Source organism: Netta rufina, assembly GCF_964035555.1.
Source record: "Netta rufina genome assembly, chromosome: Z".
Lineage (NCBI taxonomy): Eukaryota > Metazoa > Chordata > Aves > Anseriformes > Anatidae > Netta > Netta rufina.
Window position 1 is genome coordinate 37,906,586 of NC_140126.1, and position 25,141 is coordinate 37,931,726.

Below are 25,141 nucleotides of genomic sequence, written 5' to 3' on the forward strand. Positions count from 1 at the left end.
AGATTATTATGAACTAAACAATTTAACTAAAGGGAAATAAAAAGGGAAAGAGGAAAAGTGAGGGGGAAAGGGAAAATAAAAAAAAAAAAGGAGGAAAACAAACAAATAAAACAAATGAAGGCTATGTGGAAGAGCAGAGGAAAGAAATTACTCTCTACTTCCCACAAATGAGTGATGATTGACCACGACCTTGAAGCAGGGCCTCAATGCATGTAACCGGTGTTTGGGAGGAGGACCGACGTTTCCACAAGAGCCCACCCCTCCCCTCTTCTTCCTGTTTCCACCTTTTATTGCTGAGTGTGACATCACATGGTATGGAATATCCCTTTGGTTGGTTTAGGTCAGCTGCCCTGGTAATGTTTCTCTTTTCACTTTTTGCCCACCCCCTAGGAGGGTTAGAGAGAAGCCCAATGCTGTGCCAGCACTGCTTAGCAGTAGACACAACACTGGTGTGATAACACTGCTGTTACAAGTGCAGAGTACGGCACTGTATGGGCTGCTGCTGGGAAAGTTAACATTCCAGCCAGACCCAGTACAACCTCCACCCCTTATTCCATAACATTCCAAGTGCCGGGTCCTCCACCTGGGGTGCAATAACCCCAAGCAGAGCTACAGGCTGGGAAATGAGTGGTTGGAGAGCTGCCTGGCCAAGGACCTGGGAGTGATGGTTGATAGTCAGCTGAATATGAGCCAGCAGTGTGTTTAGGTGGCCAAGAAGGCCAACAGCATCCTGGCTTGCTTAAGAAACAGTGTGGCCAGCAGGGCTAGGGAGGTGATCGTCCCCCTGTACTTGGCTCTGGTGAGGCCACACCTCAAGTACTGTGTTCAGTTTTGGGCCCCTCACTACAAGAACGACATCGAGGTGCTTGAGTGAGTCCAGAGAAGGGCGACGAAGCTGGTGAGGGGCCTGGAGAACAAGTCCTATGAGGAGCAGCTTAGAGAGCTGGGTTTGTTCAGTCTGGAGAAAAGGAGCCTCAGGGGCGACCTTATCACTCTCTACAGATACCTTAAAGGAGGCTGTAGTGAGGTGGGGGTTGGTCTATTCTCCCACGTGCCTGGTGACAGGACGAGGGGGAATGGGCTTAAGTTGCGCCAGGGGAGTTTTAGGTTGGATATTAGGAAGAACTTCTTTACCGAAAGGGTTGTTAGACATTGGAACAGGCTGCCCAGGAAAGTGGTGGAGTCACCATCCCTGGAAGTCTTTAAAAGACGTTTAGATGTAGAGCTTAGGGATATGGTTTAGTGGGGACTGTTAATGTTAGGTCAGACGTTGGACTCGATGATCTTGAGGTCTCTTCCAACCTAGAAATTCTGTGATTCTGTGATTCTGTGATTTGTGTCACACTCAGATCCCCATACTTTAGCATACAAGTATTCTCATCATTATTCCTTGTCCTTTAACAGGACAAGGATTTAACAGGACAGGATTAATAGGCAAGTGTATCTTTTCATTCCATAGGTCTTTCTTGGAAAATGTTCATAAGAACTATTGATGATTAGGTCTTCATCTGCCAAAGTGGCCACTCAGGGCAGGTGGAGTTGGATGTCTGGACACCAGCACCAGCTTAGTCTTTGTTGCACTGCCCGGCTCCTTGCAAAGTTGACCTGTCATTGATCCTGCAGCGTCTTCCTACAACATATAACTTAGATTACAGATTAGTTTTCTCTCAAGGTCAAATCTCCTTGAGGCACACACTTGATATCCCCATTCTTTTGCATGACCCACCAGGTATACCCTGGTCCTCGGGCGAAGACAATCCCATGAGTGGGTTTGCCTTTTCCCAAGACAGGAGCAACCCACACTGCTTTCCCCATCCACCTTCCTACATGCACTATGGGAACTTTAGCTCCTTTCCAGTGTGTAGGGGTTTTGTTTCGGCAGGACCAGCACAGCTGTCAGACCCCCTATTGTTAACTAGCCAAGTGGCTTCTGGTAGATTTATGTCCCATTGTATCCATGTCCCAGCAACTAATGATTGTAACATAGTCTTTAACAGTCCATTGTACCTCTCAACCTTCCCAGAGGCTTGTGGGTGATAAGGGATGTGGTACACCCACTCAATGCCATGCCTCTTTGCCCAGGAGGTAACAAGATTGTTTCAGAAATGACTCCCATTGTCAGACTCAATTCTCTCTGTTGTACCATGACGCCACAATACTTGTCTTTCCAGGCCCAAGATAGTGTTTCAGGCTGTGCCATGGTTTACAGGGTATGTTTCCAGCCACCCAGTAGTTGCTTCTACTATGGTGAGTATGTACTGTTTGCTTGGCGGGTTTGTGGGAGTGGTACAATATAGTCAATTTGCCAGGCCTCACAATATTGAAACCCTACCCATCTCCCCCTGTTCCAGGAACCTTCATGGCTTTCTTGATTGCAGCACAGGTCTCACACTCATGGGTAACCTGTGTGATGGCCTCAATGGTCAAGTCCACCCCTCAATCACGAGCCCATCTGTAAGTGACATCCCTCCCCAGATATCCCGATGTTTCATGGGCCCATCAAGCTACAAACAGCTCACCCTTACGTTCCCAGTCTAGGTCCACCTGAGCCACTTCAATTTTCGAAGCTCAATCCACTTCTTCGTTGTTCTGATGTTCTTCAGTAGCGTGACTGTTGGGCATGTGGGCATCTACATGACATACTTTTAAATCCAGGTTTTCTACCCGGGCAGCAATATCTTGCCACAGGGTAGCAGCCCAGATAGGTTTACCTCTACGCTGCCAGTTGCTCTCTTTCCATTGCTGCAGCCACCCCCGCAGAGCATTTGCCACCATCCGTGAGTCAGTGTAAAGATACAATGCTGGCCATTTTTCTCTTTTGGCGATCTCTAGGGCTAGTTGTATGGCTTTTACTTCTGCATACTGACTCGACTCGCCTTCCCCTTCCATGGCCTCCACAACTCATCGTGTGGGACTCCACACTGCAGCTTTCCATTTCCGATGGCTCCCCACCACACGGCAGGATCCGTCAGTAAACAACACATACTGCTTTCTGTCTTCTGGCAACTCATTGTATGGTGGTGCCTCTTCAGCACGGGTTACCCCTTCTGTTGGCATTCCGAAATCTCTGCCTTCCGGCCAGTCCATAATCTCTTCCAGGATTCCTGGGCGATTAGGTTTTCCCATTCAAGCCTGCTGTGTAATTAACGCTATCCACTTACTCCACATAGCATCAGTTGCATGGTGTGTAGTGGGAATTTTCTCTTTGAACATCCAATGTAACACAGGTAGCCGTGGTGTCAAGAGGAGCTGTGCTTCTGTACCCACAACTTCTGAAGCAGCTCTAACACCCTCATATGCTGTAAGTATCTCTTTTTCATTTGGGGTGTAATTGGCTTCTGATCCTCCGTAGCCCCGACTCCAGAAACCCAGAGGTCGACCTCGAGTTTCTTCTAGGGTTTTCTGCCAGAGGCTCCAGGTGAGGCCATGCTCCCCAGCTGCAGTGTAAAGTATGTTTTGCACAGCTGATCCAGTACTGACAGGCCCAAGGGCTACTGCACGAGCTATTTCTTGTTTGATTTGTTCAAAGGCCTGTTGTTGCTCAGGGTCCCACTCGAAATAGTTTCTCTTTCGAGTCACTCGATATAGAGGGCTCGCAAGCTGACTATAGCCTGGCACATGCATTCTCCAGAATCCCACGAGGCCTAGGAAAGATTGTGTTTCTTTTTTGCTAGTTGGCGGAGACATTGATGTTGTTTTATTGATCACATCCATTGAAATATGGCGACGTCCATCCTGCCATTTTGCCCCCAAGAACTGGATTTCTTGTGCAGGCCCCTTGACCTTACTCTGTTTAATGGCAAAACCAGCTTTCAGGAGAATTTGGATTACTTTCTTCCCTTTCTCAAAAACTTCTTCTAAAACAACTTCTGTTGTGTTGCCCAACACGAGGATATCATCAATGTACTGAAGGTGCTCAGGAGCTCCCCCTTGCTCCAGTGCAGACTGGATCAGTCCGTGGCAAATGACTATGTTTGAAGCATTCGCTTAGCTTCCAGATTCAACATAATACTTACTGTATGTAACAAAACTTGTGGACGTATTCTTCCCTTTTCTTTGTACAAAAAGAAGACCTGTTGATATCAGCAAGGTTAGAGATGAAAATGCTCTTCCTGTATCAGCCCTTCTACACTCTCAAGTCCCTCAGGAACAGAAGCACACACATTATGTGAAGTTTGGATCTCCAAATGTTTGGATGCCTTCTATCATGAATTTGGTGATCTCCTGAAACAAAAGTTTTGGGGAAAAAAAAAAAAAAAAGAAAATCAACAGAAAATAGGAAGGGACATACCTGAGTCTTGGTTTATTCTCAAAGACTTTGAGCATAGAGCCTTTTATGGCTTTCTTCTCTTCCTACTGTCAAAATTCACATTTCTTTCAGGCAAGGTTTTGAAAAATACAGTAGACCCAATATATATGTGCTATGACCCAAGAACACTGAGCTGGAAAATGATAACTGTGAATTGCTCTGCAAATGAAATAAATTTTGTAGTGGTTGAATTCAGACATAGTGGAAATTATTATCAACTCAGTAGTTTGTGGAAGAATGGAAATCAGTCCAGTCCAAAAAAAATGAATTTGTTCCAGATGAAATTACCATTAAATACTCCTTGTTTATTCATCATAAAGTGTATGATTATATAAACAGAACCTAATTATGATCATCTCCAATAAATACAAACTAGATATTTTGTCAGGGAACCACAAATAGTTTTGGTTCTCTCATGTCAAATCTAGAAACAGGTTTTAAGAGAAGGCTTTTTAAAAAAAGAACAAATCATCTTACAGAAAGCTGATTGGCTGACCTAATTAACCAGTAAAAGAGATAATGCCGTGCTTAAAAATACATATACACGAGAACTCTGAATTATGTACTAATAAGTTAAAAACAATACTGGGAAAAAAAAATATAATCCTATTTTTTGTTAAACATCCAAATATCTCCATCATGTTGCTAGAAATGCAAAGCAAACCAATGTAAGCTTTGTAGTGTAAGAAAGCTTGAAAAGAGTAATTAGCTCATTCTTGATGTATGCTCCAGTAAGTGTTAAAAAAATATTATTTCTATTATGTCCTTATCCATAGTGGGGGTTTGGAACTAGATGATCTTTAAAGGTCCCTTCCAACGCAAACCATTCTACAATTCTATGATCCTATGTATTTTCAAGTTCAGACACTTCAAAATAAACATAACATAACAAAATAAAACAAAACAGAACAGCAACCACAAAACTTTTCCATAGGTAATATATCAATTATGTCAAGACTGACATCTACATCAAGATACTCCTCAGGACCTCCTTCCCTTTCCCCTTTCCTTTCCCTCCCTCCCTTTCTTCCTTCTTTTCCTTTCCTTCCAGTACTGCATACCTTCTAGATTTTGTTGTAAAGATACTTATAGAATCTTTTTAATTTGTTCCAAACTTGTTTGTTCTCACACCTTAACAAACTGGAATTTCCAGCCACTTGCCACTTAGATCACTAAACTTTATGCTGAATGCAAGGGAAACAAAGCTTTACTACTCTACGTCTTGTTATAGCTATCCTCGTGCATTTAGTATTAAAATAACTCAATTTTGTTTGGTTGGTTGGTTTCCTTTTCCTTTATTTGTTAGCCTTGAGTGTGTGTTTAGAAGCTTATGATTATTATTTTATTTTATCTTTTCACAAATTTACAGGAACAGTTAATTGAAATTCAATCCAGAATTTGATAAACTATTCTCAAAAATACATATATATAAAATGAAATAAAAATAAAAATCTGTTGTAGAAAGATACAGAGCTAATTTTTTCCAAGATTTTCCCTCAGTCTAAACTAAATTAAATTGAATAATAAATTTATTAAAGATAAGCATAGACTAAAAGAACTTTAAATGATCCCTTTTACCAATAGTCTGAAAATAAAAATAATCTGGGAAGTTCAATAACCCCAAATCTCACTTTTTCTTTTTTTTTTTTTTTTTTTTCTTTTTTCTTTTTGACATTGTTAATGTTGTTTATGTGGCAAGGACTTCAGGACTTAGGGCTTTTGAACAAATCATAAAGAAATATTCACAGTATTGTGGAATGTATGTAAAGACATTCAAGTCTGGAATCATAGAATGGTTTGGGTTGGAAGGGACTTTATAGATCATTTAGTTCCAATCCCTCTGCCATGGACAGGAATGCAACCCAGTAGATTAGGTTTCCCAAGGCCTCATGTTTTGAAATATGAAATAAGAAGACAAGTGTACAGTGTTGCTTCTGATCAAGATAATTACAGAAGCTGCAGAAGCTGCTGTTTCATCAGAACCTAGCTTGCTGAGGTTAATTAAATTAATGCATGATTATCTAGCACTGTTTCTTACCTGATTGGTTATTCTAACCTGAATTTTCTAATCTAAACTTTGAAGTGACAGAGATTGCACACACCTAGATAATTTGTTCAATTGTAAAATTATTCTCATTAAAATATCTTAATTTCTAAAGCATATTCCCCTTGTTTATTACTTTTCTTCTGACTAGGATGATCAGACCATCATCGTGCTCTTTAAAACAAAGTTTTACATAATTGAAGATTTGTGACAATACTTACATGATTATTTTCCACAAATGAATTCCTCATAATAATGTCACTTTTTATTTTATTCAAAACAAAACAAAACACTTTAAGTTGTTTGTCTTCTCTTGACTACCTTCTTTTTATCTACTCTGTAGACAAGATGCAATCTATATGGTGAGATAAGAAAACTGCCAAGATGAGGAAAATAATTATGTCTTATGTCTTAATGTTTCCAACAGTGCAACTACATGGATAGCAGTTCGTCTTGCAATGTTATTGTTTCACCAATCTACATTCAGTCTTTTCCAGAGCACAAAAAAAGGTATGTCCTTTTATGAAATACTGCTTTCCAAGCAGTTATGTTTTACTTTGTAATTATTTTTCTTCCTAAATCTAAAATATTATTCTTCTCTTTTCCAAAATTCATATTCCTGATTTTCACTCGTTCATCAATTTGTCAAGATCAATTGATGAGAATTAGTTCTGTATTCTAAAGAACCTGCCATCTTTCCCTCTAGAATCCCATCTGTACCCTTTCATTATTTTATTATTACATTATTACATAATTGCATTATCACCATTTGCTAGACTGAAAATTGGAAGCTTAGCATGAAAAATAATATAATTACTAGTACTAAAATAAATAAATAAAATCATTGGAAAAATGTGTTTGAAAATACATTTACTTTAATGTTTTAAGCAACTGTGACCATTTAGTAGTAGTAAAACTAAGCCATAATTGCTTAGTTTATTTATAAAAGAGATGCAGTGTTCAGAAGTTTGATAGAGGCAAGGAACAGCACTTCTACTGGGTGTTCCTTAACCACAAGGACAATAACCTGTAAGAAAAGAAAATTAAATTGGTTTGACACCATTTGTTCTTTACAAATTAAAGCTGACCATACCTTAGTACCTGATTATCCCCCAAGAACTTACAAATTGGTTGTTTGATAATTTGTTCCACCAGTTTTCTGGTAGAATTTAGGCTAAATGATCTGTAGCTCTCTAGATGCTCCTTCTTCCGTTTTAATGATAGGAATTACATATGACCTTCCATATTCCTCTTCCATCCACAGCTTTCTGGAGATCTTTGCTAATGGTTCATAAATTGATTCAGCTAATTTTAAAGAGACAAAGACAAATTTCCTAATATCTTGTCCATTAGAATATATGTAACACATGTAAATTTTATTTAACATAAATCTTCATTATTATTATCTATGTTCCTACCCTCTTGAAATTAATTGTTGTGCATCTTATTACAATATACCTTTCCAAGAATTCTGAATCTAAAAACCAAAATATATTTTGTTCTTTTCAGCATCAACATTTACTTGTTCAACATCCTGGTTGATAATTAGAATTACATTTTCCGTTATCTTTCTCTCAATTTTCATTTATTTACATCTTTCAAAATAAATGTCAGTTTATTTCTACAAGTAGTAAATGACTGACAACAATCCCAGACATCAACTGGGATCACCATCCAGCTGACATGAGCAAGTCCAGGAGGTTCATAAAGCACCTAGATGATAACTTCTTGGTGCAGGTGCTAAAGCAGCCAATTAGGAAAGGTGCCCTCCTAGATCTGTTGCTGGAGAACAGAAAGAGTCTTATGGGAGACGTGGCAATTGGCAACTGTCTGAATCATAGTGACCATAAAGTGACCAAGTTTAGAATTTATGGTGACAGAAGGAAAACTGCCACCAAAACTTCAGCCCTGGATATGGGGAAAGCAGACTTCAGGCTGCTCAGGAAACTAGTCAGCAAGGTCCCCTGGGAAACTGCTTTTGAAGGCAATGGCATCCATCAGTGCTGGTCAATCTTTAAGCATTGCCTCCTAAAAGCACAAGATCTGGCAACTCCAAAATAATGGAAGTCAGGCAGGCGTGGCAGAAGGCCAGCCTGGCTGACCACGGATCTTCTACTGGAGCTTAGGTGAAAGAAGAAAGTGTATGGCAACTGGAAGGAGGGTCAGGTGATGAAGAAGGAATACGGGGATGTTCTTGTTTGTAGGGAGAAAATTCATGTGGCCAAAGCCCAGATAGATTTGAAGCTGGCCATGTCTGTGGGAGACAATAAAAAAGGTTTTATTAGATATGTGAACAGAAAAAGGAGGACCAAAGAAAACATAGGTCCACTACTTGATGGGGAAGGTCTCCTCACAGACAAGAACATAGGCAAAGCAGAGACGTTTAATGCCTTCTTCGCCTCTGTCTTCAACACTGATGATGGGCTTCAGGACCCAGAGTACCCTGAGCTGGAGAATGGTGAAAATGACAAACTCACAACCAATCCTGAACGTGTGTGGGATTTGCTGCTTCGCCTGGATCCATACAAGTCCATCGGTCCGGATGGGATTCATCCCACAGTGCTTAAAAAGCTGGTTGATGTCATCATGGGACCACTCTCAATTATTTTTCAATCATCTTGGGAATCTGGAGAGGTCCCAGTAGACTGGAAGCTGGCAAATGTTGTGCCAATTTTCAAGAAGGTAAGAAAGAGGACCCTAGCAATTACAGGCCTGTCAGTCTCACGTCAGTGCCTGGTAAAAGTATGGAGAAGATGGTTCTTGAAATTATTGAAGCGCACCTGGAGGACAGCCAAAATGGGTTCATGAGGGGTAGGTCCTGCCTAAAAAATTTGATTTCCTTTTATGATAACATCACCCATCTAGTCAATCAAGGGAAACCAGCTGATGCAATCTTTTTGGACTTCAGCAAAGCTTTTGACACAGTTTCCCATAGGATCCTACTGGACAAAATGTCCAGCACACAACTTAACAAAAACATCATACGATGGGTGAACAATTGGCTGGCAGGCAGGGCTCAAAGGGTTGTGGTAAATGGGGCCACATCTGGCTGGCAGATGATCATTAGTGGGGTCCGTCAAGGCTCCATTTTAGGGCCAGTTCTCTATAATGTCTCTATAAATGATTTGGATGTAGGACTAGAAGGTTTTTTGAGCAAATTTGCTGACGACACCAAATTTGGAGTTGTTATGGACTTGGATGAGGGTGGAAAGGCTTTTCAGAGAGACCTGGACAGATTGGAGAGCTGGGCGATCACCAACTGCATGAAGTTTAACAAAAGCAAGTGCCAGGTCCTGCACCTGGAATGGAGCAACCTTGGCTATACATACAGACTGGGCAACGAGACGCTGGAGAGCAACCCCACAGAGAGGGGTCTGGGGGTTGTGGTTGACCTCAAGTTGAATATGAGCCAGCAGTTTGCCCTGGCAGCCAGGAGGGCTAATGGTATCCTGGGATGCATCAAACACAGCATTGCTAGTCGGTCAAGCGTTAGGTGATTGTCCCGCTCTACTCCATGCTTGTGCGGCCTCACCTCGAGTAGTGTGTGTAGTTCTGGACACCACAGTACAAAAGGACATTAAACTGTTGGAGAGTGTCCAGAGGAGGGTGACAAAGATTGTGAAGGGCCTAGAGGGGAAGGCATATGAGGAGTAGCTGAGATTACTGGGCCTGTTCAGCCTGCAGAAGCGGAGGCTGAGGGGGGACCTCATTGCAGTCTGCAACTTCCTCGCAAGGGGGACTGGAAAGGCAGGTGACGTATTCTCTGTAAACACCAGTGATAGGACCCATGGGAATGGTGTTAGGCTGAGGCAGGGGAAGTTTAGGCTGGACATCAGGAAGAGGTTCTTCACCAAGAGGGTGGTTGCACACTGGAACAGGCTCCCCAGTGAAGTAGTCACAGTACCAAGCTTTTCTGAATTTAAAGAGTATTTGGACTGTGCACTTAGTCGCATGGCAACTTTCGGGTAGTCCTGTGTGGTGCCAGGAGTTGGACTTGATAATCCTTATGCGTCCCTTCCAAGTCGGGATATTCTATGATTCTATGACAAACATCTGGAAACATTTAAGAATCAAAAATCAGACCAGTAATAAACAATCAATGCAGAGCTTGTTCAATAGCAAAAATGCATATGTTGTTCATTTAATGTATTTTTAAATTTAAATGTGTATAACTACATTTACAATTGCTTTTTATTTATTTTTTGTTTGTTTAAGGCTTATGCCTCTATTCAAATAAAATTAGTTTGTACCTTATGTATAGGGTTTTAATTAAAAAAAAAATAAAGTGAATTTATAATATATTTAATTTTGTTCTATAATAATATAGCTCTTCCCATGAGTACACAAATAGCATTAACTTGAGCAGAAACACATTGGTTCATACTTTTTTTTATAAAGAAAAAAAAAAAATGTATTTGTTTTACCCTTCTATGGTGAGTACCCCAACAGGTATTTAATATGGAATATTCTATATGTCATAGTGGGAAGTTTCTTGGTAAACAACCAGTTCATATTTGTATAGCAGTAGCTAGCATGCTGAAGAGTTTTCTGAACATCATGCACAGCACTGACCCTAATTTAGATCTGTTGTAGAGCATTAATGTTAAAACTATGAGAAATATTTTTCCATTACTATAGGAAAATCAATCTGTTGAACCATAATATATACCTGTGAAACCTATTTCTAATACTCAAGAACAGCTTTTTCAGACTGTTGCTTGTGACAGTGATGGATATTCTTGAATAATGGCAGTAAATATTCGTCAGTTAATTATCCACAGATAGGTTTATCACATTCCTATTTAATCCCTCCCCAGAGTAGGAGGCCCATGAACCCCTTGAATCACAATCAATTCAGAAGTGTAAGTGAGATTTGAAAGGAAGTAAGTGAGATTTGAAACTGGTATGAAGGGTCTTGAGATGTCTTGAGTATAGCATATTCAGATAATATAATCTATAAAAGACTCTTGACAGAAGTTTGGTATAAATTGAAATCTGAATCACTGCTGAGAAATTTATATTAAGCACAAGAATATTAAATATATATATATTATATATTTATATTTATATTTATATTTATTTATAATATGTATAATATATATATTATATATTATATATATACATATAATATTTTATATATATATATATATATATATATATATATATATATATATATATATATATAAAGCAAGTTTCCTTATCACTTTTTCTCTATATTACATCATTACATAATTTAATCGATTGTTTTATTAAAATTATTGTCTTGGACAGAGATAAAATTTTGTTACATGGAAATAAATGTAAACTAAACCTTAATGAATGAATTTTTTATTTTTCTACAGTTTTCATCAACATTTGAGAAAACAATATTTTTCTTCTTGTGAAGTCCTGTCTCAGTAGATCATAACTATTTCCAGAAAAAAAAAAAAAAAATCATCATCAGAAAATACAACTAGATGACAGTAGACTACACAAGCAGATGCTCATAAAGGATAAGGGCTGCATCTTCTGAGATGTCCACACTTCTTCTGAAGTGGTTAGTGACAAACTTCTATGGAACAATTCCTTATTTGAAAGTGTAAAGTACAGACCGCAACAACGTTCTTTATCCTGATTGTGTCTTTTTGCTACTGTGACAGAAATGCAAACTTTCAGTGAACATTGGATCAGAACTTCAGTAAACCTGAATTTATAACTCCCACCTTCATTTCCTTTATATATTATTATTATTATTAATTTAAATGTAAATTGTTTTCTCGGAATGGGTGTTATGCCATTTATATTGGAATAGGAAAATAAGACAATTTATATTACCGATTTTTTGTTGTTGTTGTTGTTAATTAATAGACAAAGTCAACACAAAATTTCATGTGTGTTGTTTGCCTGACTATAGTAAAAAGCACATTCAACAGCTTTTAACATATTCTAAATTCTTATAAATTACCTAATTAGAATTTAAAATGCAGAAGGTTAAATGATGATTTATCATTTAAGATGATCATTTATCACTTAAGATGATCATAAATGATCATCTTGATCATTTTGTTCAAGATGAGATCAAGAATATAAATTTTAAAGAATTTTATCAGTCTCCTTCATAGTACCATTTGATTAGAAGTTTAGTGTAAATTAATTAATTAATTGCAACTGCGAAAACAGTGATTTTAATTGCTAAACAAATTCTTGTAGTGAAATTCTGAGCTATGAGATGTAAGACCTTCTAGTGTACTTTCTCACAGTTAATGGTCAAAACCTCAAAGACTCTTGAAGTTTTATCAGAAAGTTTTATCACAACTTTTTAATACATAGAATGATTGCTGATGACAGAATTAATTTTATTCTGTTCCAACTTATTTGCAACAATTGTTCCATTTATAAAATCTATATCTTAAGAGGAGATAAATACTATTGTGTATTTGTTAATGTTGTTAACAATATGTTTGTTATAAATACATGTAGTATCAGACAAACCTTCAGTAACGATACAAATGGAGAGTCTTCAATTCTGAACATTGTCTCAGATATGTTTCAGTTTTGTCTGGAGAATAATCTTTTTAAAGAAACGTGGACATGTTCAAGAAAGAAAGATGTTATATTTTCTGAATGTATTAAGAGTAAAGAGATTAGATCAAAGCTATAACAGTCCATCCAAAATCTTCCATTGAACAGCTTGATTTTTTTTTTTTTTATTTATTTATTTTTGATTAATTGCCAGGGTACTGCTAATGATTCAAACTGAAATCAAGTTTAATTCAGCTGCTGTGCAAAATAGCACTCCAAGTTTATGGAGGCATATGAAGTGATTCATTTCTGCTCACTTTCCCATCTCCTTTCCTGTCCTTTTTCTTATTTTCTTCTAGACTTTTAGCTACAAAGAAACTCATAACTCCTTTTCCTCTTCCTCTTCCACTTCCTTTTCTTCATTTTTCCTTTTCCTCTTCCACTTCCTTTTCCTCATTTTCCCTTTCCCTTTCCCTTTCCCTTTCCCTTTCCCTTTCCCTTTCCCTTTCCCTTTCCCTTTCCCTTTCCCTTTCCCTTTCCCTTTTGGTTCCTCCAAAATTAGCTTAAAAAATAAATAATGATTTTTTTTCCTTTATTTTTTTTCTTATCTTTCATTACTATTATTATTATTATTATGAATTATACATTATATAATTACATGATTAATTGCATATATAATTAATTGTATTCTTCATGTGTAATTTTATAATTAATTATAATGATTGCAATGCATATAAAGCACATCCCATATAATATCATATTATTTTAACACATCTTATGTGCACTGACTGTCTTTCTCTTAATATTATGCTGTCAAATTTCTGCTGCAGAATTATGGTAGTTTTCACACTTGAAACATTGAGACCCAGTCCTGCCTTTATGATACACTAGCATCCTAATGCTGAGTATAACACCATGCACTCTGGAAATATACAGTTTTTGAATACCACCTGGAATTCAAGCTCTGTACTTATAATTGTGTAACACACTGTAAAAATTTAATCCCATCTGTTCTCCCTTCCCCCTGCATGTGATATACCCATACTGGTCAGACACGAACACATTGTGGTAGGTCTACCTTATTTTATTTTCAATTCTCTCCAACATTTGTTAGAGTTAAAAGGTATATATTTTACCCCAAATTATCTCTGGATAATCACTGGAGAATGAAGAGGAAAGGACAGATGGTATAGTTTGTAGAAGGAAAACTGAGAAATGATACATATGTATTTCAGTTAGAGCAAAAAAACAATGCCAAAATTCTTGCTTGAAATGTGTAGTGAAATATAAGAATGGTAGAGAACCAGAGAGGGCAAAGAGATCCAGTGGAGTGCAATACAATAAATTGTCTTTCACTGATCCAATAGAAGTACATTAGAGTTATTACACTTTGGCAACTATTTTATTTTTCCCTTCTGCAGTTTCAGATTTATACACTAAGAGGGTTTTCATCTGGTTAAAACTTACACCATGTTTTACTTCTTTTAAAAAGACAATCACTTTAAAAAGGAGAAAAAGAGAGTGAAAGAGACCCACAACAGAGTGAAATAATGTTGGGGGTGGAAAAGGAGCAGTAATTTTACCCGGATAATGTTGTCATACTTTGTAAAGCCTTTAATTCTGGAATTTATTTATTAATGATGCATGGGTTATTACCAGCCATCTGTCTTGTGTTAGCAGTGGGCTGTTTCAGATTATGGTAATGTGTTTCTGATTTGAGTTGTGTTGAAAGCCAGAACAAGGCATCTCATGTGCAGTCCTCTTTGAGGCCTGCTGTTTTCAATTCCTCTTCACAGAATGGGCTTTTATTTGATTTGTTATGGGGATTTTTTCTTCTGTTGCCAAAACAGCTGCAAGCCTGGAAGGGAATGAGACACAGGGCCACATCAAACTTGTTAGCTTGTAAAAGAAACAGAATGTTCCAGGAACAAAAAGGGGAGCTGAAGGGAGAACGAGAAGAAGAAGGAGGAGAAAGAGAGAGAGGAGAAAACAAAACAAAACAAAACAAAACAAAGGAAAAATTAAAAAAAAAAAGAAAAATAAAAAAAAAAGACAAGACCGAGACTAGAGAGTTCAGCTGGGTTATTCACTTGGTTTTCATATCAAGGGCTCATCAAAAATATTTTCCTTTCTAAGAGGCATGCAACATATTGTTGTGTTTTTAATTGAATGGCCCAGTTAACACAGAAAATCTTGATATATGTATATATACATATGTATTTTATTTTTTTTTCTCTCTCTCTCTCTGTTTCTGAAAGACTTCATGTGCTTGTATGCTAGTGCAAAGCAGGCAATAAAATATTTACCCAAATAAGCTACCACCAAAGGGTAAAAAAGAAAAAAAAAAGTTAAAACTGTTCATGTTTCTGATGTGACATGCAGTCTGTATCATATTCATGGCAGAGAGATGCAAAGACAAGGAGAAGAAAAAAACAGACAACTAACTTGCCGAGAACCCATATATTTGAGTCTCAGCATCTCTATGTCAGGTTTGCAAACTGTACTTCCAAAGCTACGTAAGCAAAGAAAGAAGCTGATTCCTTACCATAACACTTGTGCTATGGGCTTCTCAGCATTTCACCTGCTTTTCTGGTATGTTTTTATTTTATTTTATTTGGGGAATGTTTTTAGAAAATACCATGGGTAATAGTATGTTTAAGTTAATACTATAGAATATTTCACAGAAGAGTAGACCATTCCACATATTAAAATAAAGTTACTTTATGTGAAATAAAAGAGCAACACATCATTTCATTTTCAGACTATGATATGTATTTGTCTCTCTTGGTATCACATGTAGCTCTGCAATGACCCATAGAAAGGACTACTTTTTACTGGTGGAGAAACACTAGATCAACATTTCTTATTCTCTTCATCAGAATGGTGTTCTAACCAGGAGTCATATTCCACTTTGTCTTGCTCATACACGTTTGCTAAAAGGTAGTGATGGATTTAATATCTTTCAGGCAACTAATAAAGAAAAATTGTTTGTAAATTTCCTTGTAGTTTGGAACCTAAATTACAGTTTACTGCATTCAAGACCTTTTTCTTTTCTTTTTTTTTTTTTTTTTTTTTTTTTTTTCTCTATCAGTGTGAACTGTTATATACATGTATATACAAATATATTTGGTGAAGTTAGACTGAGGAGCTATGTAACCAATGTAACCATTACTGCAGGTTATGAGTCAATGTCCCCTCAACATGTGGATTACAAACTGCCCAGAATACCCACACAAACAACTATGTTGCAATTCAAATTGATTTTAGGTTATTCAGAAGAAGTTGACAAGCAGATACTGTTTTGGGGGGAAAAGTTGAAGTCCCCAGAATTTCTTGATCTTTACAGAAGGTAGGAAAGCCATCCAAAGGGATGTGAACAAGCTTGAGAAGTCGGCCCATGTGAACCTAATGAGGTTCAACAAGTCCATGTGCAAGGTGCTGCACCTGGGTGCAATCCCAGACAAGAGTACAGACTAGGTGAAGAACTCATTGAGAGCAGCCCTACAGAGAAAGACTTGGGGGTTCCAGTGGATGAAAATCTTGACCTGAGCCAACAGTGTGTACTTGCATATAGCTTGCAGGCCAATTGCATCCTGGGCTGCTTCAAGTGTCCAGCAGGTGGGGTTAGGTGATTTTCCCCCTCTACTTTGCACTTGTGAGGCCTCACTTGGAGTACTGCAACCAGTTTTGGGGCCTCCAGCACAAGAAGGATGTGGAGGTGTTAGAACAGGTCCAGAGGAGAGCCACAAATATGATCAGAAGGCTGGAAGTCCTCTTCTACAAAGAAAGGCTGAGAGAGCTGGGACTGTTAAGCATAAAGTAGAGAAGGCTCCAGGACGACCTTTTTGCCACTTTTCAATACTTAACAGGGGCTTATAGAAAAGATGGAGAGCAATTTTTTTCTGTCAGATAATGAGAGGAAAAGGAGGGATGGTTTTGAACCATGGGATGGTTTTGATGGTTTTGAGGGGAGATTTAGATTAGTGATTTGAAGGAAATTCTTCACCCGGAGGTAGTGTAATGGGTTGCCCAGAGAGGCTGTGGATGCCCCATCCCTGGAGGTGTTCAGGTTCAGGTAGGATGAAGCTTTGGATAACCCAATCAAGTGTGTGGTTTCCATGCCCATGGGGAAACTAGATGATCTTTGAGGTCCCTTCTGAACCAAGTCATTCTATAGTTCTATGGTTGTATGATTCTATGATCAAACCCTAAGAAATGGTATAAAAAAGAGTCTGTCTTACAGATTATTTTCTATTTTTGTGTAATTTCTTATTGCACAGAATTAGTTTGAAATATTTGTCTTTAAAACTCCTTCTAATTCACATGGACATATGATCCTATTTTTATTGAGTTCAACAGCTAGGAACAACCAATAAACTCTTGCTAACAATCACTTTTTTTGTATATCCGCTAGTACTCTATCTTCAACAGAAATCTCAGCTTCTATAAGCAAATCTAACATTGTCACAGAGAAAAAGACTTCTAACTTGAATTATCTATGAATGAGATAACCTATTTTATCAGAATATCGTTAACAATTAAGAACAATAGGAATAGAAATGTATCGATTATTAGCAAATTTGAGTGAATATTACAAAAAAAAAAAATATATAGATCTTAAAGGAAGTTTAATTGGCAAGAGGACATTTGCTTTTTAGAGGAATTCTGGGATAGACAGGAATTTATTTGGGACACTTAAATGTCCCTTCTCCTTTGTATGGAAAAAAAAAATCAAACCTCAAAAAAAAACACAGACTATGGAAACAAGGCGGAAAGAAGGAAGAGAAAGAAAGAAAGAAAGAAAGAAAGAAAGAAAGAAAGAAAGAAAGAAAGAAAGAAAGAAAGAAAGAAAGAAAGAAAGAAAGAAAGAAAGAAAGAAAGAAAGAAAGAAAGAATAGAAAGAAAGAAAGAAGAAAGAAGAAAAAAGAAACAACCACAACAACAACAAAAACACTGAATAATACCAAACTGAAATCTATATAGAACAGTATAAGTTGCAAACTTTCTCCTTTATAGCAGGAACATCTTAATTGTGTTTGGTCACAGCACATATGTATTCTGATAATAATTTTTCCTTAGAGTTAGAGAACAAAGTTCAATCTCTCTTGTACAGTTTAAGTAAATACGGAAAGGAAGCCAAATGAGCCTGTACAAATCTCTGTGATTTCATATTTTCCCTCACAGTTTTTTTACTGCATATGCTGAAAAGTTTCTAAAGCTTTTGTGTGTCTTTTTTCTTTTTCTTTTTTTTTTTTTTTTTTCTTCTTACATATACACAAAGGCTGCGTAGAAATTTATGTATGTGTGTTCTAATGACAGATCATAGCTATTATCTGAGAGTAATCAAAGATTAGAGAACAAATACTTTAAAGTAAACAGCTATTTTGTCCCAACATTACTAAACATGATCTTCCACCTGTTACTGATTTCATTTATAGTATCAAAGGTTTTGCTTGTTTGAACACAAAGGGAAAACAGCTATTTCAAGTTGTTTACATAAAGCAAACAAGGGCAAAAACAGGGAAGCATGTGCATGTTAATTGGCTCTGAGTAAGATAAGAACCTTATGTTTTCTCTGGAGTCATGCTCTCCAAAGCCTAGCTCAAAGATCACAGAATCCCATCAAGGAGTTTACACTTATCTATTGAATGAACCAGATATGTACTTCTGATTTGATTCTAGTAACACAAAGCCTTTTATTTTCATTGTGCAATGTTGTTTGTATTCGCCATTAAAGACACAATTGCTTTCTGAATGTAATTTTTAGTACATTTAAAAGCGAAGCACACATGATGTTTACTATCTTTACCAACATTTCAGGTTGACAGTAAGCCCTCTGCCACTCAGACATGTCTAACAACACAGTATCTGTACAAACCAAGATCTAAGTTGAAAATTCTTCCTGTAACAGTAGCTAAGAGTGTATGTTAGAGAAAATGAACAGGAAAGGATACCACTGGTTTATTGTCTGACAAGCTGGACTATAAGAATTTCTGAGTTAATATTAAGTATTAATATTAACTCAGAATTAATATTAGTATTAAGATCTTTGAATTATTAGCCTTCATGGCTTCCCTAAACACTATACTCATTTGTACTTGTAGCCTCAAGAAAGATGTCTTTTATTCAGTTCCATGGCATAGTTCCAGAGAAACAGTACTTGCACACTAAAACTAACTTCTGCTGATTATAAGTGTTTTGTTTTTCTTTTCTTTTCCTTTTTTTTTTTTTTTTTCTTCTCTATTTGCTACCTTTCAAGAAATAATGAATGAAAATTTCCTATTCTCCTTCACTATACCATTCATATAATTTACACTTCAAGCTAAAAGGCCATTTTTTCCAGACTGAGATCTAGTAAGAACAAACTCTTCATGCACTGAACATGAAGAAACTATATGACATAGTATGGATTAATAAAGAGATCTTGAACAGACTTGTAAAATCCTTCATTTCTCTGTATTATACTTCTAAGACAATAAACAAGTAAAAATCATCCAAAAGCTCTAAACAAATGAAATATATAAAATAAAATAAAATAAAATAAAATAAAATAAAATAAAATAAAATAAAATAAAATAAAATAAAATAAAATAAAATAAAATAAAATAAAATAAAATAAAATAAAATAAAATAAATAATGAAAATTTCTACTGCATATATAAATTAAACACAGAATCACAGAATGTTAGGGATTGGAAGGGATCTTGAAAGATCATCTAGTCCAATCCCACTTCTGGAGCAGGAAAATCTAAATCATGTCACACAGGATTTGTTCTCACCAGGACTTAGTAGAGGGGGAAGAAAACCTCTCTCAACCTACCAAACACACACCTGCTAATACACCCCACCACGCCATTGGCCTTCTTGGCCACAAGGGCACAGTGTCGGCATATGTACATCCTGCTGTCCACAAGGACCCCCAGGTCCCTCTCCCCTATACTGCTCTCCAGCAAGGCAATCCCCAACTTACACTGGTGTCTGGGGTTGTTCTTGCCCAGATGCAGGACTCTACACTTGCCCTCATTATATTTCATTAAATTTCTCCCCAAGCAAATCTCCAACCTCTCTATGTCCTGCTGGATGGCAAGAGTGAAGCATGACTTCTTCTGGGGCCTCAGGGCTCCTCAGGAGAGCCTCTGGCATTATAGACAGAAAAAAAGAAGGCATTCAGTAACTTCACCTTCTCTTCATCTTCTGTTACCAGGGCACCCACCTCATTCATTAGTGGGCCTACATGGCCTCTAGTGTTAGTTTCATCCACAAAGTTTTTGAAGAAGCCCTTTCTGTTGTCCCCTTCTTGAAAGGTTTAATTCTGAGGCCTTAGCTTTCCTAGTTGCCTCCCTACATCCTCTGACAACAACATTATATTCCTCCCAAGTGGCTGTCCCCTCCTTCCATGATCTGTATACTCACCTTTTCCACTAGAGTTTGCCCAGCAATTCCCTGTTTAACCATGCAGGTCTCCTGGCTATCTTTCCTGACTGTTGGGATGCCCTGTTCTTGAGCTTAGAAGAAGCCCTTCAATGCTAACCAGCTATCTTAGGCTCCTTTTCCTTCAAATACCTTATCCCACGGGATTTCCCCTAGCAAATGCTTGAAAAGGCCAAAATAGGCCCTACTGAAGTCCCAAGTTGCGATTCTGCTCAGCACTCTATACCCGCCACGTGAGATCCCGAACTCTACCATGTCATGGTCGCTGCAATCAAGGCTGCCCTAAATCTTCACCACTTCAACTAGCCCCTCCTTATTAGTGAGGACAAGATCCAGCAGTGTTCCTCTCCTAGTTGGCACATCCATCATTTGTACCGGGAAGTTATCATTAGTATACTGAAGGAACCTCCTAGACTGCAGATGGCTGGCTGAGTAGGCCTTCCAGCAAACGTCAGGGTAGTTAAAATCCCCCACAATAACCAAGGCCCATGATCATGAGGCTGCTATCAGCTGCCCATAGTCCTTGTCAACTTCCTCATCCTGATCTGATGGCCTGTAATAGTCTCGTAACAGTACCTCCCATGCCAACCTGCCCCTTAATTCTCACTCAGAGAATCTCAACTCATTCCTCATCTGCCCATGGACAGTACTTAATACAATATAGTTGCTCTTTCATGTAAAAAGCAACTCTGCCACCTCACCTTGCTGGCCTGTCTTTTCTAAGAAGGACATGTCCATCCATGACCATATTCCAGTCACGTGAGCTGTGTCACCATGTCTCTGTAATTTCCACTAGATCATAGTCTCCAGATGGAACACAGATTTCTAACTCCTCAAGCTTATTCCCCATACTACATGCATTGGTGTATAGACACTTCAGGGAATGAGCTGAGCATGTTGATTTCACCCTAAGGGGTGGGAGGTTTCCCAGCATTCATCACTGCTAGGGTGCTGCCTCACTGGTGCAAACTCAGCTACAACCCTATAACCCTTTGGATCTAGTTTAAAGATTTCCAAATGAGCCGTGCTAATTCCTGTCCCAGAACTCTTTTGCCCTTGTGAGATAAATCTTTCCTGCTTATTACTATCAGGCCTTGTGTCTTATAAACCAGCCATTATCAAAGAACCCAAAGCCCTGCCTGTAAAAAAACAGATTAACTCTTGAAGAATTTTAAACTGGAAGAAGTCTTTAAGAAGCAGAGAGAAAGAAAGAAAGAAAGAAAGAAAGAAAGAAAGAAAGAAAGAAAGAAAGAAAGAAAGAAAGAAAGAAAGAAAGAAAGAAAGAAAGAAAGAAAGAAAGAAAGAAAGAAAGAAAGAAAGAAAGAAAGAAAGTGAAACAAATAACTGTTCAGCTTTATCTCTATTTCAATTTCATTTGAAACAGAGAAAATTTCTCAAAAATAAATAAATAAATAAATAAAAGCCAATAAACTTGGCTTCTAACAAGTTTATTTTGCTAAGAGGAAAATAAATGTCTCTTCTGAGCTCATGTCATCTAAATTCTTTATTCAGTCTAACATAATGATTTGTGATCAGATCAAAAAAGGAAAAGATGAATGACATAAACATCTTCTCATGTTCTTGGGGGTGTGGAGACAGGGGGTAGGGTGGAGTCAAGACATAGAAAAGTAGTTTAGTTTATAACGTGCATATAAAGCATCTTGAAATTCAGTTACTTGATAAAATAATGACTATATCAGTAAGGTAATTAAGATACTTTAATTTTAAAAACCTACAAGTTTGAACATCTTCCGAACTCTGATTTGTGAAGCCAAACCAGAAGAGATATTCATATACGGTACACGTTTTACATGATTATGACAGATTGTAAAGCAGGACTTGTTAAAATAGCAACTTTACACTCAGGCCAGCAAGTTTCAATGATCTATATGTAACAATGTCTGCAAAATAATTTCACTCTTGGTCAATATTGATTTGTCTTCTATATTTCACTTCAAATAGTATTCAATGTACTTCACAATTTCTGAGAAACTTGTTTTGTGGGACATGGTTTATGGTGTCACATGGTACTATGTAAAAGTCTACTTAATTGCTAAATTGGTAAATCTTCCCACCCCCAAGCATGTGAACAGTTATTTTCCTATAAGGAAATTTTAATTCTATTGTGTAAAAGCAAACCTTTCCTTCCCTTTTTCAAACTCCACATTGAATAATATCAGACCAAAGCTTCTGAAATCTGCACCATTCCTTCACAGACATTCTTTGACCCCTGCTCCATGTGGGGTCTTTCCTATGGGATGTGGTCCTTCCTGAACTGATCTTGCATGGGCTTCCCATGGGCAGCAGCTCTTTAAATTTGTGTGGCAAAGCTGTACTTTGAAAGACCAACGCAGGCTGTCCTTTAATATTTTTGGAAAATGAACAATAATATAGGGCAATGTAAAAATGACAGCAATACAAATTCTCCTTTCAAAAGCATACACAATATTCCCATTGACATCAAAAGTTTCTTTGACACTATACATCTAATGACGGATAACGGTCTGATGCATCAGCTACATTGCTCTGAAATTCAGATTTCATGAGACCATAGAGAATGAGAGGGGGAAGTCCACAAAATCTTAAAATGTGTAAGATTGCTGAAGTTCATATTCAATATGCACAGTTTTTGAACTGGTCAAAAAGATTTACCTAAACATGATTACGCTCACTTTGTCCATGCATCTTCCTCTTTGAGGGCGATCTTGATTTTAAGACACTATGCACTCTGTCATTTCTTAAAAGAAGCTCTAGTACATTCTCAGAGTTGTTTTACCCTGCTGGGCAGCTGAATTCCACCACAACAGCTTTCTCACTCCCCCTCCTCAAAAAAAAAGAGAGAGAAAATATGATGGAGAAACTCAAGGGTTGACATAAGGACAGGGACATCACTCACCAATAATCATCATGAGCAAAACAGATTAAAATTAGGGAGATTAATATTTTATTGCCTATCATTAGCAGATTAGAGCAGTGGGAAACTACATGTAAAAGCAAACTAGAAACACCTACCCCACCTTTCACCCTCTTCTACCTCCTTCCCCTCAGTGACACAGGGAAGCTGTGGTCAGTCTCTAACACGTCATCTCCACCATTCCTTCACAGTCATTCTATGACCCCTGCTCCATGTGAGGTCCTTCCTATGGGATACGGTCCTTCCTGAACTGATCTTGCATGGGCTTCCCATGGGCAGCAGCTCTTTAAGAACTGCTCCCGTATGGGTCCATACCAGAGGGCCCATCCATGAGGAACAAACTGCTCCAGCATGGGTCCCCCATGGGTGGCAGCTCCCCCCAAATCCCCTACTCCTGCATGGTCTCCTCTCCACAGGCCGCAGCTCCAGCCTGGGGTAGAACTTTTGGAGGTGTAGAACACACACAGAGAAAATCTTTCATATAAATCAGCTCTGTGATAATGTTATAGAAATGGGGACAGTTGTGATTAATACAGATTATAGTCTCATAATTTTGTAGATATCCAAAATCCAAAGGAGATGTAAAATATATCTATCACATAGAATCTGAATTCAGGTGTTTTGTCAGAAAAAGGATTCAAAGGTCACGGAAAATTAATGGACCTCATGGAGAAATGGGTTAGTTTGGCTGAACATATTCTACCTTTCATTGGAAAATGATCCTGATAAACCAACATGTATATGGGAAGATTCAAATCAGTGCCAGAAGTAAGGCAACTAAACCTCATTCTAGGAAAGCATATTTCCTATCCATAAGTATTATTGTTAGGTGTGAATCTCTGTAAGGCAGGTCTACAGAAGGACATAGGTTTTCTTGTAGGTCTCTGAAAGAAGATGTAGTCCACCACTCAAGCCCACACTGCCCCCTTCAGTGAAAATGTTAGATTTTGTCCAATAAATCCTAATTGGTGCCTTAAATTCTTAAATCCATTGTAGTCGTGCCCAGCAGTGCTTTGTAATGGACACCAATGAAAAGCTCTAAGTATTACTTTAAGATTTATAAAACAAGTTTATCTCTGTTAATGCCTTTTAATCCATACTCAGTCATACCAATGTGTGGTGCACAAAACAAAGGAGGGAAATATGACTATGCCAGTACCAGTACATCCTACAAGATTAAGGTATTATTTGTATTTGTAAGTACACCGGTAAAGAAAACATACATCTATGATGTTAAAGACATAACTCCAAATTCATTTAACACCTTCAATTTTAATCACTAGTTTTCACATTCTCAATAAATATTTTCAGTAGCGTGAAGTGTGATATGATGTTCGTAGTAGAAGTATAGCAGAAATTTACACAACAACAAGGTTACAATTTTTGATACAAAATTAAAAATATTTTTAAAAGTTTAGATATGTGAACTTCTGTTATACAGAAAAAAAAAAAAAAAAAGAAAAAAAAGAAAAAAAAAAGTGTTCTGGGTACCAGATTCTTTAAAGTAATCCCTTTTTCAATGTTTCTATTGACTAATTTGAACCATAATTCTGCCATAAAGGCAGACTTAATACAATTAGAGTGTTATGTTTACAGAAATATAAAGATGTTGTCAAATAAAAGCAAACAGCTGCTCCTACAAACCTAGCTTTTTCTCTTTAGAAAAATAATAATTAAAAAAAAAAGTATTTAAAGTACAATCCATAGATGTATGAGCATTGATAGACTAATCATAGAATGATTTAGGTTGGTAAAGGTTAAGGATCATCTAATTCCAACTCCCCTGTCATAGGCAGGGACTCTGGCCTCTAGATCAGGTTGCTCAAAACTGATCTAGCTAAGCTTTGAACACTTCAAGGGATGGGGCATCCACAGCTTCTCTGGGCAACCTGGTCCAGTGTCTCACTACTCTCTGAGTAAAGAATTTCCTCTGAATAGGTAA